This window comes from Copadichromis virginalis, linkage group LG6 (genome assembly GCF_057382275.1).
Source record: "Copadichromis virginalis isolate Kocher_CV1m ecotype Utaka linkage group LG6, C_Virginalis_male_GT1.1, whole genome shotgun sequence".
Classification (NCBI taxonomy): domain Eukaryota; kingdom Metazoa; phylum Chordata; class Actinopteri; order Cichliformes; family Cichlidae; genus Copadichromis; species Copadichromis virginalis.
The window spans coordinates 734,331-746,725 of record NC_140623.1 but is presented as its reverse complement, the minus strand read 5'-3'; the positions used below and the strand labels follow the sequence as shown (position 1 = coordinate 746,725).

General features: G+C 39.2%; 1 long non-coding RNA gene across 9 annotated transcripts; it reads right to left on the bottom strand.

The window, feature by feature from the left end:
* Positions 1-1,493: 1,493 nt before the first annotated feature.
* On the bottom strand, positions 1,494-11,107 carry LOC146706856 (uncharacterized). Of its 9 annotated transcripts, XR_014920704.1 has the most exons (10): positions 11,026-11,107; positions 10,740-10,820; positions 8,666-9,524; positions 8,305-8,413; positions 8,080-8,199; positions 7,776-7,937; positions 4,298-4,411; positions 3,414-3,571; positions 2,929-2,986; positions 1,494-1,975 (listed from the first exon to the last, which is right to left on the bottom strand). It is a non-coding gene; the product is annotated as an uncharacterized LOC146706856 (long non-coding RNA). The 9 variants fall into 9 exon arrangements; XR_014920703.1 differs by having other exon boundaries at positions 10,740-11,107; XR_014920702.1 differs by lacking the exons at positions 10,740-10,820; positions 11,026-11,107 and having other exon boundaries at positions 8,666-8,827; positions 9,364-9,910.
* Positions 11,108-12,395: the final 1,288 nt, after the last annotated feature.

The following is a 12,395-nucleotide window of genomic DNA, read 5'->3' as shown; positions in this document are numbered from 1 at the left end:
CTGAGTCTTCTATCAAAAGTTACAGCGATTTATATGAAGTTGTTCAAAAACGCTTTATTTCGCCAAGACAATGCGTTTCTCACTGTTACATGAATTTGAATGGGAAACTCGCCTGAAACAAAGTATAGGTTTTCATTATGTGAATCATTTTAAAATCTTAGCTCAAACGGCTGCAAAACCTGTTTGCCCAGCACGGGGACCTTGAGTTCTATAAGATAAAGCCATAAACATGTTTGTCTGAGTCTTCTATCAAAAGTTACAGCGATTTATATGAAGTTGTTCAAAAACGCTTTATTTCGCCAAGACAATGCGTTTCTCACTGTTACATGAATTTGAATGGGAAACTCGCCTGAAACAAAGTATAGGTTTTCATTATGTGAATCATTTTAAAATCTTAGCTCAAACGGCTGCAAAACCTGTTTGCCCAGCACGGGGATATTGAGTTCTATAAGATAAAGCCATAAACATGTTTGTCTGAGTCTTCTATCAAAAGTTACAGCGATTTATATGAAGTTGTTCAAAAACGCTTTATTTCGCCAAGACAATGCGTTTCTCACTGTTACATGCATTTGAATGGGAAACTCGCCTGAAACAAAGTATAGGTTTTCATTATGTGAATAATTTTAAAATCTTAGCTCAAACGGCTGCAAAACCTGTTTGCCCAGCACGGGGACATTGAGTTCTATAAGATAAAGTCATGAATACGTATATCTGAATCTTCTATCAAAAGTTACAGCTATTTATATGAAGTTGTACAAAAACGCTTTATTTTGTCAAGACAGTGGGTTTTAGAGTCTTCATCATTAAATCTCTGGTTGCTTCATTTTTCTATCCTATATCAGATATTTTAAAGGCTAGCTTAGGTAAAGTTCCATTCTCATGGTGAGGCAAAGTGCTTTATGTGTGTGTGTGTGTGTGTGTGTGTGTGTGTGTGTGTGTGTCATGAACGGCTATAAAAGGCCTATAATTAAAGAACAAAGCGGGTTTGAGTTCGAGTTGCGGCAGACTGTCACTACTTGTAAATGGAACGCAGCCTTCCTACGGCGGACAGCTAATAACAGGAATCGGACGCGGTCCAGCCAAGTCCACAGCAACCACCATAGCAACCGCCTAGCATGACCTTAAAAACATATTCTGTCTTCATAACTATCAAAATCGTGAAATGATTTGCAAAGTGTGAAAGTGTTACAGCTGCAGAGAGCTATGGCGGTATCTATGGAAGCTGTTTACATAGCTAATAATATACGATGTAACCATGGAGACAGTCAGTCACTTGAGCTAGCGGTGCATGTTTACTACAGTGAATAAGGTGATTGAGTGCACAGCGTCCACACTCTGCAGGGGGTAAAGACATTACTTCAATATTGTTTTATATTGATATATATTAGCCTTCTGTTGACCATCACCTCAGGTTCACCATTACAGTTTCAGATTACAGATGCACACTGTCTAAACACATTCAAAAACTCATGTCTCAGAAATAAGCACAGCTGTTCATGTTTGTCATTAGAGTTTTATTTGTAAGAAAATTATGAACTTCATATTGTGCATTAAATAAAAGAACATTTCACAACTCTGAGTCAACAGAAACAGGTAACAGAAATGTCTCTAATGTGTACAGTGTAGTGTAAGCATTAAAAGATCATAAAGGAAAAACTAACATTTATGTGAAACTAATTGTAATAAAAAATGAGCAGGTGCTTTATAGATTCAAAAGAAAGAATCTGAAAACAACACTTTTTTGGTCTAAGTGATCAAAGTAGAAAACAGAACTGATGTTCAAGAACAAACCGTAGCTGCACTAATATTACACATCTCGATCGCTGTACTGAACAGACATGTTGCTTTTAAAACCACATGCAGTGTGTGACCATGACTGTTCACTGAGACCATGAACGCCACTTCGCTGAAGCATTCTTCTTCTTCTTCTTGCCATTAAATTGGAAGCAGAAGCAGCACGAGCTGATTTGATCTACTGAAAGAAAAAAGCAGAACATCTGAGTTGAAACCAGTCAGCTGAAATCATTAAGACAGGAACAAATTCAATGCAGTGTCTCAAGTGGCTTAGCCTGTTACAACTGTTGATACAAGCTTAATACGGTTAACACACAGTGTCAGGGAGCTCCAGTGTGGGAACTAGTGGCTTTAGGTTTGTAGTCATTTAACTTTCATCCATTCATTCATTTAATTCAGGAGGAAGAAATGCCAGGTTGGTGCAGGCTGGTTACATGCATTTGGTCCCATGCTGTCTTTAATTAAATGACTTGGTTCATTTTATGGCTGGGCTGTATGTGGGGTTATATCATGTTATTTGGGCAGGAGTACCTGTCCCCTGTTAGACTTAGAAAGTTTCTCCATAAGTAGAGTTTCTAACTCTTCTAGCACATCTGTGGCTGACAGCTTTTTGGTGGCTCTTTTTACCCCACACTGGTTGTGAGTGTGTAAATAGCCCCACTAGTTATTTTGGGTTGCAGTTAACTAGGGAGGAAGGGCTGGGTATGCCATGATTAGGTGAATAACAATTATATGTGATACATAAATTTCACAATGCATGCATATATCTCTATCAATTAAACCTGGCCTGAGGGCTGCCATTTTTTACATTCAGTTATTTCTCTTAGAAATGTTGGAACTAAATAATGAATGTGTTACAGTTAAAGTGAAACACTGGTCAGTGTAAATGGCTCATTGGGACACAGAAACCTTTAAATTAAACCTGATATCTAGTGTTAAACAATATCAAAGCTGTAAAAGATGTTTACATTCAGAATTTATAAAACTATGATTGTAAATAAATTCAAACAAGTGAGCTTTTCTCTTTGTGCTGAATATCAACACTGTGGTTTCTTAGACTGTAAGCTTTACTTTAGTGCAACCAGTTGCAGAAGCTGCCACTCCAAATGTCTTTTGATAGCAAGAAAAAAATACCTTTTCAGTACACGGCCTGAAGTTCTTCTCCGAAATCTTCTGCAATCGGCTTTGTCTGCTGGTTTGAAGACAATAAACCATAAAAAAGATGATTTAGTCACTTTGTCTGTGTCATGCAGCTCGAATGTGTCGTGTAACGATGTTGAATAGCCGTCGTTATCCCTCTGCTGCGTCAGTAGGATTGTACTGTACAGCATCTCATTGATATGTGAGGAATGCTAATGTAACATGATAACAGACTTACATCATTAAAATATAAAGTGCAGGAGATATTTAGATATTTTTTATATTTATATTACATTTTATAGCTGACGGATTTTACTAAATAGATAGAATTTACTAAATAGCTGGATGAACATGAAAAATATGTCTATAATAACAAATGACCATGAGAGCCAGTAGAATTAATTCAGCTGGACACTCAAAAGACGTCCTTAAATGCTCGTTAAGTGGCAGAACAGATGAACAAACAGTTAATCGCTTACTTGAGATGAAATCTGCTCAGCTACTTTGAAAACAGCTTCTAACTGGTTCCTCCTTTAACAGGATGACTGCTCAGGGGTAAGGCCATCATGCAATCCAGCAACCTTTATGGTTCTGCTTTGATTCACCAGGAACTATTAGGGAAACCTTCCAGCGCCTCCTGTGAAAGACACAGGCATAAACACACAAACATTTATTAACATGTTCCACAGTGTTCCAGTTTGATTTTCTTATCCTGTGGACAACAACGTACATGGATGCAGGTTTATTGTTAACTTTTGTAAGGTTTATTTAATGAACATATCCAGCTGCAGCTCCACTGTGATCCTGAACTGGAGAAGCACTTAAGAAAATGTGTCAATAAATGGACAAACATCAACTTACTATATTTATCCAAACAGACGGGACCAATAATGCTTCGCTGAGTTAGAGACTTTAACAGACTCTTCTATGTAAGAATGTCTCGTGCTGATATACCTGCAAACTTGACAACAAAGGTTTTTCAGACTACATGTAGCTGTCCTCTATGTCAGCTAACACATTTACATTTATGTCACACTTAGTTCTGCTTTCCCATTTTATAATTATTACTTACATTTTGATTAGATACCTTGAGTTTGTAAATGATCAGATTACATAATTGGAATACAATGTATCCAATTCAGGGTTGCGGGAGGATGAAGCCTATCCCAGCTGATACAGGACAAAGACAGGCTGCCAGTTTATTGCAGGGCTAATACAATATGTGTAACAGAAAATCCACTTAAATGTTTGATATTTCTTATAATAATCATAATTATGACTATTATTTAAAGGTTTCTTCATAAATACATTTTGATTTTTTATAACCCCTAAAATATAAACCTGAGCTGTTTCAGATTCTGACCTCTGACCTCAGTGACCTGGCTGTGTCCTCACTGCAGCTCCCTCTTGGAAGTACGTCTGCTTCTTGTCTTCCCCCAGTGTTGACCGCCTGATATCAAGATATCACGTACTGTAACTGAGGAACAAAAAAGGACAAACACTTGCCTTCATTTAAAAGTACATTCATACAGAGATAATCTATGGAAACACACTAGTTCACAGTTTGGGAGGAACCAGTTCCTGTGAAACATTTCTGTATATGAACATCATGTGGAGAATGAATGAAATGAGTTCTTCAGGTGACTCAGCAGTCCCACACTGACAAATGAAATCTAGTTAAACTATTAAGCATATTTGCTCTTCTGAAATCTGTGTTAAACAACAACAAACATAAATTAGTAACAAAAACTACAGCTGAGTATAGGCTTTACAAACCACCAGCAGCCATAATGCTAAATTTTAATCTTCAAATGTTTCTGAGCTGTCTTCAACCTGCTTTTAGCACATTAAAGTCTCAATAAATAAAGTCAATGCAGACTCAATCCTAAATGTTCAGCACACAGAGACACAGAGGTACTGTTTAAAGTTTAGTGTTAACTTGAGTCACTGATCATTCACAGTATTACAGAGTCTGGCAGTCTTTGCATGATGTCCACGTCACTGTAAGTTTCTAGCTGACTCTCAGGTGTGCCAGCAGGAAAGAGTAATAATAACCTGCATCCTGAGGTTTGTCATGCAGGATTAAAGGAGCCAAGCTTTGTTCACACAGCTAGGATTGTATTTTACACTGACCGTGGGTCAGTATCAACTTCAAGAAGACAGCTGTAACTGTTGATAGAAGAATCACACACACATATTTATGGCTTTGCCTTATAGAATTCAGCATCTCAGTGCTCAGGAAATAGGTTTTGCAGCTGTTTGAGCTAAGATTTTCAAGTTATTCACAAATTAAAACCTATACTTTGTGTCGGGCAAGAACTAAATTCAAATGCATGTAATAGTCAGAAACGCACTGTCTCGGCGAAATGAAGCCTTTTTGTACAACTTCATGAAGTTAGCTGTAACTTTTGATAAAAGGCTCAAAGCAGAGGGATAACGACGGCTATTCAACATCGTTACACGACACATTCGAGCTGCATGACACAGACAACGTGACTAAATCATCTTTTTTGTGGTTTATTGTCTTCAAACCAGCAGACAAAGCCGATTGCAGAAGATGTCGGAGAAGAACTTCAGGCCGTGTACTGAAAAGGTATTTTTTTCTTGTTATCAAAAGACATTTGGAGTGGCAGCTTCTGCAACTGGTTGCACTAAAGTAAAGCTTACAGTCTAAGAAACCACAGTGTTGATATTCAGCACAAAGAGAAAAGCTCACTTGTTTGAATTTATTTACAATCATAGTTTTATAAATTCTGAATGTAAACATCTTTTACAGCTTTGATATTGTTTGACACTAGATATCAGGTTTAATTTAAAGGTTTCTGTGTCCCAATGAGCCATTTACACTGACCAGTGTTTCACTTTAACTGTAACACATTCATTATTTAGTTCCAACATTTCTAAGAGAAATAACTGAATGTAAAAAATGGCAGCCCTCAGGCCAGGTTTAATTGATAGAGATATATGCATGCATTGTGAAATTTATGTATCACATATAATTGTTATTCACCTAATCATGGCATACCCAGCCCTTCCTCCCTAGTTAACTGCAACCCAAAATAACTAGTGGGGCTATTTACACACTCACAACCAGTGTGGGGTAAAAAGAGCCACCAAAAAGCTGTCAGCCACAGATGTGCTAGAAGAGTTAGAAACTCTACTTATGGAGAAACTTTCTAAGTCTAACAGGGGACAGGTACTCCTGCCCAAATAACATGATATAACCCCACATACAGCCCAGCCATAAAATGAACCAAGTCATTTAATTAAAGACAGCATGGGACCAAATGCATGTAACCAGCCTGCACCAACCTGGCATTTCTTCCTCCTGAATTAAATGAATGAATGGATGAAAGTTAAATGACTACAAACCTAAAGCCACTAGTTCCCACACTGGAGCTCCCTGACACTGTGTGTTAACCGTATTTAGCTTGTATCAACAGTTGTAACAGGCTAAGCCACTTGAGACACTGCATTGAATTTGTTCCTGTCTTAATGATTTCAGCTGACTGGTTTCAACTCAGATGTTCTGCTTTTTCCTTTCAGTAGATCAAATCAGCTCGTGCTGCTTCTGCTTCCAATTTAATGGCAAGAAGAAGAAGAAGAATGCTTCAGCGAAGTGGCGTTCATGGTCTCAGTGAACAGTCATGGTCACACACTGCATGTGGTTTTAAAAGCAACATGTCTGTTCAGTACAACGATCGAGATGTGTAATATTAGTGCAGCTACGGTTTGTTCTTGAACATCAGTTCTGTTTTCTACTTTGATCACTTAGACCAAAAAAGTGTTGTTTTCAGATTCTTTCTTTTAAATCTATAAAGCACCTGCTCATTTTTTATTACAATTAGTTTCACATAAATGTTAGTTTTTCCTTTATGATCTTTTAATGCTTACACTACACTGTACACATTAGAGACATTTCTGTTACCTGTTTCTGTTGACTCAGAGTTGTGAAATGTTCTTTTATTTAATGCACAATATGAAGTTCATAATTTTCTTACAAATAAAACTCTAATGACAAACATGAACAGCTGTGCTTATTTCTGAGACATGAGTTTTTGAATGTGTTTAGACAGTGTGCATCTGTAATCTGAAACTGTAATGGTGAACCTGAGGTGATGGTCAACAGAAGGCTAATATATATCAATATAAAACAATATTGAAGTAATGTCTTTACCCCCTGCAGCGTGTGGACGCTGTGCACTCAATCACCTTATTCACTGTAGTAAACATGCACCGCTAGCTCAAGTGACTGACTGTCTCCATGGTTACATCGTATATTATTAGCTATGCAAACAGCTTCCATAGATACCGCCATAGCTCTCTGCAGCTGTAACACTTTCACACTTTGCAAATCATTTCACGATTTTGATAGTTATGAAGACAGAATATGTTTTTAAGGTCATGCTAGGCGGTTGCTATGGTGGTTGCTGTGGACTTGGCTGGACCGCGTCCGATTCCTGTTATTAGCTGTCCGCCGTAGGAAGGCTGCGTTCCATTTACAAGTAGTGACAGTCTGCCGCAACTCGAACTCAAACCCCGCTTTGTTCTTTAATTATAGGCCTTTTATAGCCGTTCATGACACACACACACACATATAAAGCACTTTGCCTCACCATGAGAATGGAACTTTACCTAAGCTAACCTTTAAAATATCTGATATAGGATAGAAAAAATGAAGCAACCAGAGATTTAATGATGAAGACTCTGGGTTCTGTAGTGACCTGAATGACTCTTTGCATACAATTTATTGAAGAGGACTTTAGAATGCACTTTACATTTAGACTGTTGCTGTTTAATTTTTTACATTGTTGCGGTGTTATGTCATGAATAAAGTTCACCTGCTGGGGGTTTGATGGATCAGATCATCATAATCAATGGGTCCTGAGGTGGGCGGGACTGTCTCTGGTGATGTCACCATGAAGGAACAGCATCTGGCACGTGTTGCTGAAACATCCCAGTACACTGGTGTAGTTTCCTCTCCAGCTGTTTGACATTTGACACTTCAACATTAAGGGGAAGAAGAAGAAACAGTGTTAGGTCAGGTGACCACATGGTTTCTAAAGTAACTGACAGGAAGTAACCAGGCCGTTAGAAATGGATGGCATGTGTTTAGAGTTACTGGAGTTGGGTAACTCTACTTACCAAAAGCAGAAGCACACAGATGAAGGATCAGATGCTGAATGTTGCAGGAACATGCTCGTGCGGTGGTCATTCAGTGCTGCTCCGGCAGGTTAGACAGTCCAAGACTGATATACTGCCCATCTGAGAGTTTGAAAACACACATGCAAAGATTTATTTTGTATTACAGTCAAAGTTGGATGTTCATTTTTGTCCTTTAAAAATGTTTGTGTATTTGAAAGCGCTAACATTTAAGGATGACTTGGATCGTCTCCTTTAAAGGGGAGACAAGTGTATCCACTGATCCACGTCACTTTACCTGGATGATGACTCCTCTCCCCCTCACTCAGAAACGCTCCTAATATAACCAAGCAAATAAATAATATTGAAGATTTACTTACATCATTACAAAAACAGGAAAAACATCTCCCTTTGATTCTATTTCTCCATTCCTGCTGAACATCAGGCAACAAATATCTCAATAAATCACAGTAAAATGTAAAGCACATGTTTTCTCTGCTTTGTCTAACCTCTGCAGAGCCTCTGTCAAGAAAAACATATCTGTAAGCATAAAACAAATATACATTTCATAACACGTCACTGGACAAACCTCGGTCAGTTGATTTCCTCTGTGCAGTGCAGACGAACATCAGTCAGCAAGTCAAGGTGGTGAGATGGACTGGTGTCCTTTGTGACTCTGCTGGTTCTTCTGAGGAAATACCACTGTCTCTCCACACCGTCACTATCTGTGAGCACAAACTGCTGCTCTGCTCTGCCAGCATGTAGGAAATCACATATCACACACACAGGGGTGAAGAAACATTAGAACTCAACTTTGGATACTTTAGATCTAAACAGATCAAAGTAGCTCTTAGCTTCAACAATCAGTGAACAGACAAACAATGATACCATACTGATTCTGTATGAATACAATATGGTATTTTCAATACAGGTGTCAAATTAATTTACTAAAACTAATACAGATATATGTATTTTTTTTTGATAAATTCGTTTGCTAAATTATAAGAATATATATTTTTTCATTTAACAATTGCAACTGAAAGAAATTAAATATTGAACAAAAATATATTGTCACATTCTGAGCATGCTCAGCATGCTGACAGACTTGAAGTTGCTACAGATTTTAAGAAGTGATAATTATAGGGAAAAAACTTCTCTTTTTCATCCGTTTAATCAAACATTTGATGCCTTAGATGTCTCAGTCCTATAGCATTCTGCAACTACAACTAAGCTGAAGCTTGGATTTGGCTGCAGGTGCCCTGTACATCCTTCTCAACATGTGGGTACCATTTAATCACACTTCTTCCTGAGCTTTGCTTCGTCACAAGACCAAAGGTGGCATCCCGTGTCACGGTCATATCATCATCCAGAAGAAACATTTGAAGAAACATCATGGAGAAGAAACATTTACGCGCCTCCCGGTTTTGTTTTCTGATCCTGCAAAAAGACTGAGGACAACAAAGCCCAGAGAACACGAGATACACAACATCCAACATTCAGACTCAACAGCCTCCATAAATGAAGAGCACCAGGTTGGTTCAGTTATAGTAGATGTCATGGAATTTTTTTAATAAAGTCTGCAACACAGAAAGAGCTGTGATCATGCTATTTATTACTGTGCACAGGAGAGCAAACACACATCAAACATCACAGTTCAGTCATGTCAGCTCTGCCACTTCACGTGTCTCGCTATGAAACCTAACGGATCAATGGTTATGCTGTTTTGTGCCCTTGACGTTATCAGCACCTGTAAAGGGAGTTGTTTTCTCAAACTGCTGAAGTAAGTTCATCTAGTTTTAGAAACTTTCATTGAACAGTCTATAACAGTGTCACAACTAAGTATATGCATAAGCACTTAAATGCTTTAAATGAGAATAACATAAAATTTCTATTACAGGAGCTAGAGCCTGTCCCAGTAGTCATAGGTAGAGCACACCTGGACAGGTCACCAGTCTGTCAGAGGACTAACACAGATGCAGCCTGACTCAATCCTAAATGTTCAGCACACAGAGACACAGAGGTACCGTTTAAAGTTTAGTGTTAACTTGAGTCACTGATCATTTGCAGTATTACAGAGTCTGGCAGTCTTTGCATGATGTCCACGTCACTGTAAGTTTCTAGCTGACTCTCAGGTGTGACAGGTGTGCCAGCAGGAAAGAGTAATAATAGCCTGCATCCTGAGGTTTTTCATGCAGGATTAAAGGAGCCAGGCTTTGTTCACACAGCTAGGATTGTATTTTACACTGACCCTGGGTCAGTATAAGTATCATACAGTTTAAACGAAGCACTGAAACTTGCACATATTTATTACAGATGCACTGAAGCTAATCGAGATATTTGCTGTCAGTCTGTGGCTGCGATTAAACACTTTACTGGAAACTTTATTAACTAGTAACTTCGTCAGTCATGACAGAAGCTAATATTTCTGTGCTAACATCGTTTAAACAGTAACAGCTTTACTCCAATATAAGCTAACGTTTACACCGTAACTTTAAGCTAGCACCATAAAGACAGTAAAACACGTAATAACATCTACAAATGCATCTTAAAGCTGTTATATTAGCACTCTGTGTATTACTAACATAACCACATTAACATTATTGACACTCGCTGGTCTGACTTAATAGTCATTCTATAAATGCTGTCCGTTTAAACGGTCTTACCTGTACACACTGCTGTATCCACCGGATTGCAGCCAGAGTGGATTCTGGAGTCTTCCCACGCTCCTGTTAGTGATCCTCCATCTGGATGGATGATAACAACCTTCTGAACAATCTAGCAGGAGATGGTCCATATCTAGGGGATATGGACTGATAACAGCCGAAGCGGGTGAATAAAGTCACCCAGTCGCTAGCTGTGCGATTACCCAGCATACACCAGCACAATATTAGGCACAGCACCACCATAGACATTTTCAGTGGTTTTGAATGCAGGACATGGTTATCTTACCTTGTAAAATGCATGACAATAAAACAGCTAACCACCATAAAATGGTATTGTGTATGTATGTATGTGCATGTGTGTGTGTGTGTGTGTGAGAGAGAGAGAGAGAGAGAGAGAGAGAAAGAGAGAGGGGGGGGGGGGGGGGGGAGAGATCAAAGGCGTGCGCTTATGTTTTTTCTTGATCAAGAGTGTGCCTCCTCTCTCTTATTGGATGTATGGTATAGCATGTTTATTCAGGTGCACCTTTGAAGTCTATGAAAATACTTTGCAGCCTGGTCTGAGTGGTCATTTCTGCACAGACACAATGAAGCGTGCACTCAGTTTAGAGGAGGCTGTTGCTGCAGTTTTGCACTCTCCACAAGCAGTGGAGATACTTCTGACAGCGAAGAAGAATTTTTGCCAGGCACCGAGGAGCTTTGCAGCTCATGTGCGGAGGAGGAGAAGGAGAAGGAGGAAGAAGAGCAGGAGGAAGAGACAAGACTGGAGGATGGCCAGTAGAGATCTAAAAATGGAGAAATCATGTGGCAACCCACACACGAAGAGGTCCTGCTATTTTTTCCTCCCCCCATTTTAACCCCAGGACCAACCCATTATGCAATTCGTATAGGATCAGCAGCCCTGTGAGCACTTTCCATCTTTTTTTTGCAGAGGACATTATGCAGCTAATCCTGCATTTCACCAACCTGCAGGGGCAACAGGTCAGTAAAAGACTGGAAGGACATAGATGAGGCTTACATGGGGCTTGTGATGCTGGCTGGCCTGTACAGGTCTCAACATGAAACGACAACAAGCCTGTGAAATGGGGAGACAGGGCTCTTCTGTTTCATGCTACCATGTCAAAAAAAAAAAAAAGATTTGAGCAAATTAATCGGGCAGTAAGATTCGATGATCGTCTCTCCCGTCCAGGTCGCTACAGGGGGGGGGGGGGGGGGGGGGGGGCAAGGCTGTGGTTTCCTACATTCCCAAGCAAAGAAAAAAGGTTGTCTTATTGAGCACCAGGCACCGTGAGCTACAAGTCCAGGACTCTGGGAAGAGAAAGCCCCACATCATCCTGGATTATAACAAATGCAAAGGGACTGTGGATCATTTGGACCAGGTAAGCACAATTATAAGTAATTTATTTGCCAAATTGTTTACCGTTTCTCATTGTTATAACTGATAAAGTCAGATAATGTGATTATAATAGTTTTGATATGAGATGATAGTTTTAGACTATGATAGTTTTGATAGTTACAGTAAGGAGGGGGGGGGGGGGGGGGTCCAGTTTGACGCCCACAGGCAGGAAGAATCTCTTGCTTATGGCTGTATAAATCTGTTCATGTCACCTGATCATTTCTTTTTGTTTTGCAGGTTTGTGGCAACTACTCCTGCCATAG